Below are 7,995 nucleotides of genomic sequence, written 5' to 3' on the forward strand. Positions count from 1 at the left end.
CATCACTGACTCCATGGACATGGGTTTGGGTGAACTCTGGGAGTTGGTGATGGACAGGGAGGCCTGGAGTGCTGCAGTCCATGGGGTTGCAAACAGTTGGACACACTGAGTGACTGAACTGAACTGACACTCATCTAGATTGCCAATACCCTTCATCATTTCTTTTTGCTCTTCTGTTCTTTAAATATTGGTTCCCAAGTCTATATCTTTAGCCAACTCTCTTCTTATTTTACAGTTTTCCTGGTAAATAACATCCAGTATCCTTATTCTGATGCCTTGATGATGAATCTCAAGAGTCTCTCAGATTCATTCTCTACATGGCTGGACAGCACCAATGCCTCCCTAACATACAGGATCCTTCATTTATACGGCACCAGTAGAAAAAATTGTATGTTTGTCTGTCCCACAGTTTCCTCATATATTACCAATTGACTTCAGCTTTTCTGTGTCCTTCAAGAACTGTCAGGCTCTTTGAGTGAACATCAATAGAGGCCACTAATTGAATCAGGAGGAAGCTATGCAAGCCTCTTCCCCCACCCAACATTCACATCAGATAGTAGATTACAAGGCAAAGAAGCCTTAGTCCAAATTCTTTGAAATGTATAAACTTTTATTTGCAAGTGGGCAAAAAAATAGTCATATATGCCCATTTAAGATTAAGGAAATCCTCACTCTCTGTCCTAAGGTATTCCTAAAGCATCTTGTATGAGAGGCTCACTCTGAGGTGGGTCAAGCAATGTCCAAACAGCAGAATCAGCCAACTTTCTACTCAGTCTTCCAGGAGACACTCCAAGAATTGAATAGTAGGTGGACCTAGAGATTATCATACTAAGTGAAGCAAGCCAGACAAAGACAGACAGATATCACACCATATCACTTATATGTGGAATCTTAACAAAATGATACAAGTGAACTTATTTATAAAATAAAAACAGGCTCATAGAAATAAAAAGTTAATTTATGGGTACCAAAGGGGAAGTGGGGAAGGGAAAAATTAGGAGTTTGAGATTAGCAGAAACAACTACTATATATACAGTAGATAAACAACAGTTCAGTTCAGTTCAGTCACTCAGTCGTGTCTGACTCCTTGCGACCCCATGAATCACAGCACGCCAGGCCTCCCTGTCCATCACCAACTCCTGGAGTTCACTCAAACTCACGTTCATCAAGTCGGTGATGCCATCCAGCCATCGCATCCTCTGTCGTCCCCTTTTCCTCCTGCACCCAATCCCTCCCAGCATCAGAGTCTTTTCCAATGAGTCAACTCTTCGCATGAGGTGGCCAAAGTACTGGAGTTTCAGCTTTAGCATCAGTTCTTCCAATGAACACCCAGGACTGATTTCCTTTACAATGTACTGGTTGGATCTCCTTGCAGTCCAAGGGACTCTCAAGAGTCTTCTCCAACACCACAGGTGAAAAGCATCAATTTTTCGGCGCTCAGCTTTCTTCACAGTCCAACTCTCACATCCATACATGACAATGACCTACTATATACCACAGGGAATTATGTTCAATATCTTGTTATAAAGCATAATGGGAAAGAGTCTGAAAAAGAATATAAATGTGTGTGTGTATGCTTCCCAGGAAGCTCAACGATAAAAAATCCACTTGCCAATACAGGATACATGGGTTCAATCCCTGGTTCGGGAAGATCTCCTGGAGGAGGAAATGGCAACCCACTCCAGTATTTTTGCCTTGGAAATCCCAAGGACAGACGAGCATGGCAGGCTACAGTTCATGGGGTCGAAAAGCTGAACACAACTGAGTAATTCAATACACACACACACACACACACACACACACACACACACACACGTAACTGAATCACTTTGCTGTATATCAGAAACTACTAATAATACACTATAAATCAACTTCAATTAAATTTAAAAAAATAAAAGAATAAAGAAAACAAAAGACACTATTTTTTAAAAAACTGAACAGAAGGCATTGGGGAGAGGTAGACAGCACAGAATCACATAGAATTTACAATGAGAACACAGTAGGTTGCTGGGCTTTCTAGCACTTATTCACCATACATCAGATCTATGAGTGTATCCTAGGTGTCAGGCAGTGGGCTCAGCACTGATACAGAGCTATGGGGGGTAAATCCAAGAAAAATTCCTGCTTTCATAGAACTTAACTCTCTGATCAGGTGTTCTTGTACCTTATTCTCACAAGTATGACAGGGCTCTGAAGTCTTTCTGGCCAGCCATATATCAGGAACACCATTCATTTCACCAATGAAAATGTATTTCTAACATCTCTTATGCTAATTAATGAATCTTCTGATATAAATTTCAATAAAGATCCTTGAAAGGCTTAAGTAGCCACCTGGGGAGTGTGGATTCCTGATTAGGGCACTTCAGATGATAACTAACCACCTCTGGAGTGTGAATTCCTAATAGGGTAACTCTAATGATAACTAACCTCCCCTAGAGTGTAGATTAGAGTTAATTTACACACAAGTACATTACACTGTTTAGAAGGAAGTATTTTAAAGTAAATTATTACAGAAGCAATACAACAACATGGCAGGAAGCATGGTTGCTCAGAACTCCGAAGTTTCACACAGAGCTTTTACAATTCTGAAGCATGTTACCTCCCTAGGACTCCCGGATCCTCCTCAGGATCCAGCAACTACAGGATCAAAAAAAGGCATCAGGAGTCAACAGGCCTCGCCTATTGTCCTGTGGTTTGTACCCATCCTGAATGGCCAGCACCCACACAATTCAAATCACTGAATAATTTTTTTCTTTTTTGTCAAAGATATATATATATATTCTTAACACCAAAAACATTTTGCATTGGGTATAGCCGGTTAACACTGTTGTGGTAGTTTCAGGTGAAAAGCAAAGGGACTCAGCCATACGTATGCATGTATACATTCTCTCCCAAATTCCCCTCCCATTCAGGCTGGCACATATCATTGAGCACAGTCCCATGTGTTATACAATAGGTCTTTGTTGATTATCCATTTTAAATACAGTAGTGTGTACAGAATGATCTCTGTTCGTTTCCAATGCAAACCATTCAATATCATGGTAATACGAGTCTACACCCCAACCAGTCACACTGAAGCTGAAGTTGAACGGTTCTATGAATAACTACAAGACCGTTTAGAACTAATACCCCAAAAAAGAGATCCTTTTCATTATAGGGGACTGGAATGCAAAAGCGGGAAGTCCAGAAACACCTGGAAAACAGGCAAATTTGGCCTTGGAGTACAGAATTAAGCAGGGCAAACGCTAGAAGAGTTTTACCAAGAGAACTCACTGATCATAGCAAACACCCTCTTCCAACAACACAAGAGAAGACTCTACACATGGACACAACCAGATGGCCAATACCGAAATCAGATTGATAATATTCTTTGCAGCCAAACATGGAAAAGCTCTATACAGTCAGCAAAAACAAGACCGGGAGTGAACTGTGGCTCAGATCATGAACTCCCTATTGCCAAATTCAGACTGAAATTGAAGAAAGTAGGGAAAACCACTAGACCATTCAGGTATAACCTAAATCAAATCCCTTATGATTATACAGTGGAGGTGAGAAATAGATTTAAGGGACTAGATCTGATAGAGTGCCTGATGAACTATGGACGGAGGTTTGTGACACTGTACAGGAGACAGGGATCAAGACCATCCCCATGGAAAAGAAATGCAAAAAAGCAAAATGGTTGCCTCAGGAGGCCTTACAAATAGCTGTGAAAAGAAGAGAAGCGAAAAGCAAAGGAGAAAAGGAAAGATACAAGCATCTGAATGCAGAGTTCCAAAGAATAGCAAGGCAAGATAGATAAGAAAGCCTTCCTCAGCGATCAATGCAAAGAAATAGAGGAAACCAATAAAATGGGAAAAACTAGAGATCTCTTGAAGAAAATCAGAGATACCAAGAGAACATTTCATGCAAAGATGGGCTTGATAAAGGACAGAATTGGTATGGACCTGACAGAAGCAGAAGATATTAAGAAGATGTGGCAAGAATACACAGAAGAACTGTACAAAAAAGATTTTCATGACCCAGTTAATCACGATGGTGTGATCACTCACCTAGAGCCAGACATCCTGGAATGTGAAGCCAAGTGGGCCTTAGAAAGCATCACTATGAACAAAGCTAGTGGAGGTGATGGCACTCCAGTTAAGCTATTTCAAATCCTAAAAGATGATGCTGTGAAAGTGTTGCACTCACTATGCCAGCAAATTTGGAAAACTCAGCAGTGACCACACAACTGGAAAAGGTCAGTTTTCATTCCAATCCTAAACCAAAGAAAGGCAATGCCAAAGAATATTCAAACTATCACACAACTGCTCTCATCTCACATGCTAGTACAGTAATGTTCAAAATTCTCTAAGCCAGGCTTCAGCAATACATGAACTGTGAACTTGCAATGTTCAAGCTGGTTTTAGAAAAGGCAGAGGAACCCAGAGATCAAATTGCCAACATTTGCTGTATCATTGAAAAAGCAAGAGAGTTCCAGAAAAACATCTATTTCTGCTTTATTGACTATGCCAAAGCCTTTGACTGTGTGGATCACAATAAACTGTGGAAAATTCTGAGAGAGAGGGGAATATCAGACCACCTGACCTGCCTCTTGAGAAAACTGTGTGCAGGTCAAGAAGCAACAGTTAGAACTGGACATGAAACAACAGACTGGTTCCAAATAGGAAAAGGAGTACGTCAAGGCTGTATATTGTCACCCTGCTTATTTAACTTATATGCAGAGTACATCATGAGAAACGCTGGGCTGGAAGAAGCACAAGCCGGAATCAAGATTGCCAGAAGAAATATCAATAACCTCAGATATGCAGATGACACCACCCTTATGGCAGAAAGTGAAGAGGAACTAAAAAGCCTCTTGATGAAAGTGAAAGAGGAGTGCAAAAGTTGGCTTAAAGCTCAACATTCAAAAAACAAAGATCATGGCATCCAGTCCCACCACTTCATGGCAAATAGATGGGGAAACAGTGGCAGACTTTATTTTTGGGGGCTCCAAAATCACTGCAGATGGTGATTGCAGCCATGAAATGAAAAGATGCTTACTCCTTGGAAGGAAAGTTATGACCAACCTAGACAGCATATCAGAGACATTACTTTGCCAACAAAGGCCTGTCTAGTCAAAGCTATGGTTTTTCCAATAGTCACGTATGGATGTGAGAGTTGGACTGTGAAGAAAGCTGAGTGCCACAGAATTGATGCTTTTGAACTGTGGTGTTGGAGAAGACTCTTGAGGGTCCCCTGGACTGCAAGGAGCTCCAACCAGTCCATCCTAAAGGAGATCAGTGGGAGTTCTTTTAAGGACTGATGTTGAAGCTGAAACTTCAGTACTTTGGCCACCTGATGCGAAGAGCTGACTCATTTGAAAAGACCTTGATGCTGGGCAAGATTGAGGGCAGGGGGAGAAGGGGACGACAGAGGATGAGATGGTTGGATAGCATCACCGACTCAATGGACATGAGTTTGGGTAGGCTCCAGGAGTTGGTGACAGACAGGGAGGCCTGGCGTGCTGCAGTCCCTGGGGTCACAAAGAGTCGGACACCACTGAGTGACTGAACTGAACTGAAGTGTGTACAGTGAAAGTGAAAGTCGCTCAGTCGTGTTTGACTCTTTGTGACCCCATGGACTATATAATCCATGGAATTCTCCAGGCCCTTCCCTTCTCCAGATCTTTCCAACCCCGGGATTGAACCCAGGTCTCCCGCGCTGCAGACGGATTCTTTACCAGCTGAGCCACAAGGAAAGCATGTAGAGTGTGCACAGGACGTTCCCAAAGTCCGTAACTTTCTCCTCCCCCAGGCAACCATGAGTTTGCTTTCTAAGTCTTTGAGTATCTTTTGGTTTTGTAAGTCATTACAGCACTGTTTACAATAGCCAAGACATGGAAGCAACCTAAATGTCCATCAACAGAGGGATGGGTAAAAAAGATGTGGTACATATATACAATGGAATATTACTCAGCCATTAAAAAGAATGAAATAATGCCATTTGTAGCAACATGGATGGACTTAGAGAGTGTCCTATTAAGTGAAGTAAGTCAGACAGAGAAAGAGAAATATTGTATGACATCCTTATATGTGGAATATAAAAAGAAATGATACACTCATGCTCAAATCTTTAGCCATGAAGACTCGAAGAAGACTCTCTGAATCTCATCCCAATTACCTTAGGGAAGGAGTTATAATCTTCCCAGTTTGGTCCTGGGATCCAGGTCCAAGTTGATTGGCACTGGCCAGGTCACAGGACATTTACACTCTCCTTGGGCAGGATGATGGGGATGCTTGCAGACCTCGTGTAGGAGTCCAGGACAGGGACACTGGATTGCTCCAGTGTCAGTGGTCTGCTAGGAGGGCAAGTCAAAAGGACAAAAGCCCAAAGGTGTTGAAGATGTAAGCAGGAGAATGGATAACAGAATGCAAGAGGGTAGAAAAGGAACTAAAAGCAGGACTTTATTAAACTGGTTACAGTATTTTAATCTTATATCAATAAAATATTGAGGGATTTCTCTGGTGGTCCAGTGGTTAAGAATCTGCCTTCCAATGCAGGGGACTTGGGTTCAATCCCTGGTCAGGGAACCAAAACCCCACATGCCGAGGGGCAACTAAGTCTGCGCGCTGCAACTAACACTTGACACAGCCAAAACAAATGAATAAATACAGAAATATTTTTTAAAAATTAAAAAAAAATTAAATAAAATATTGAATTTTATTTATATCAAAAGAGATAACAATGTATTCTCAAAATGCTATAGGTTCTGGGCTATGCATATTAATACATATATGTAGTTCCACAGATGACCTGAGAGTGTAAGCAGTGTCTTATTGTAATATTGTGACATAATAAGAACATATATTTTGGTGCTTCTGCCTGACTACTGGCCAAAGCTCCTAAAACTATTATAACTTCTTAAGCACTAAAGATTCTTGAGAATAGATTGGACAACAAGATCAAACAAGTCAATCCTAAAGGAAATCAACTCTGAATAGTCATTGGAAGGACTGATCTTGAAACTGAAGCTCCAATACTTTGGCCACCCTATGCAAAGAGCCGATTCATTGGAAAAGACCTGATGCTAGGAACAATTGAAGGCAGAAGGAGAGGAGGGTGACACAGGATGAGATGGCTGGATGGCATCACTGATTCAGTGGACGTGAACTTGGGCAAATTCCGGGAGATAGTGAGGGACAGGGAGGCCTGACATGCTGCAGTCCATGGAGTCACAATGAGTCAGACATGACTTAGCGATTGAACAGCAACAACAAGCAATAAAGCTGTTAGGAGCACATTTTGTTTTAATATTTAAAAGTTCAGCTCCTGACTCAGAGCTATAAACCATGTGGAATATCCTGGATGATAGAAACATCTTTTGTTCTAACGATGCAACTCTTAGAGGGCTTTTTGGATAAATCAGGATGGGGGCCTGTCAGCAAAAAACCAAGCCCTGATTAGAAGCTTGAAATTTTTGTCCCATTCCCCTCTTCCAGGGAAGGGAGAGGGGCTTGAGCTTGAGTTAATAATCTATCATGTGTATGTGATTAAACCTCCATGAAAATCGCCAAGATATGGGGTTCAGATGCTTCCAGGTTCATGAACACATACATGAGTCAAAAGGGTGGTGTTTCCCAGCTCCTAGGGCAGAGAAGACCCTTCTGGTTTACACTGTATATCTCTTCATCAAGATGTTCATCTGTGTTTGTGATTATATCCTTTATTATATAATAAACTGCTAAATATAAATGTTTTGATTTCTGTGAGCTATTCTAGCAAACTATTAAACCTGAGGAGGGGGTCATGGGAGCCTGATTGATAGCCACTGGCTCAAAAGTACAGGTGACAACTTGGGATTTTCAACTGGAGTCTGAAGTGGATCAGTCTCATGGGATTGAGAGTTTACCTTGTGAGCTAACTCCCGGCAATTGGTCAGAATTGAACTGAACTGCAGGACACCCTACAGGTGGTTAGAGTCAGAAGTATCCTGAGTGTGAAAGGAAAACACAGTGT

Source organism: Bos taurus, chromosome 5 (assembly GCF_002263795.3).
Source record: "Bos taurus isolate L1 Dominette 01449 registration number 42190680 breed Hereford chromosome 5, ARS-UCD2.0, whole genome shotgun sequence".
NCBI classification, from domain to species: domain Eukaryota; kingdom Metazoa; phylum Chordata; class Mammalia; order Artiodactyla; family Bovidae; genus Bos; species Bos taurus.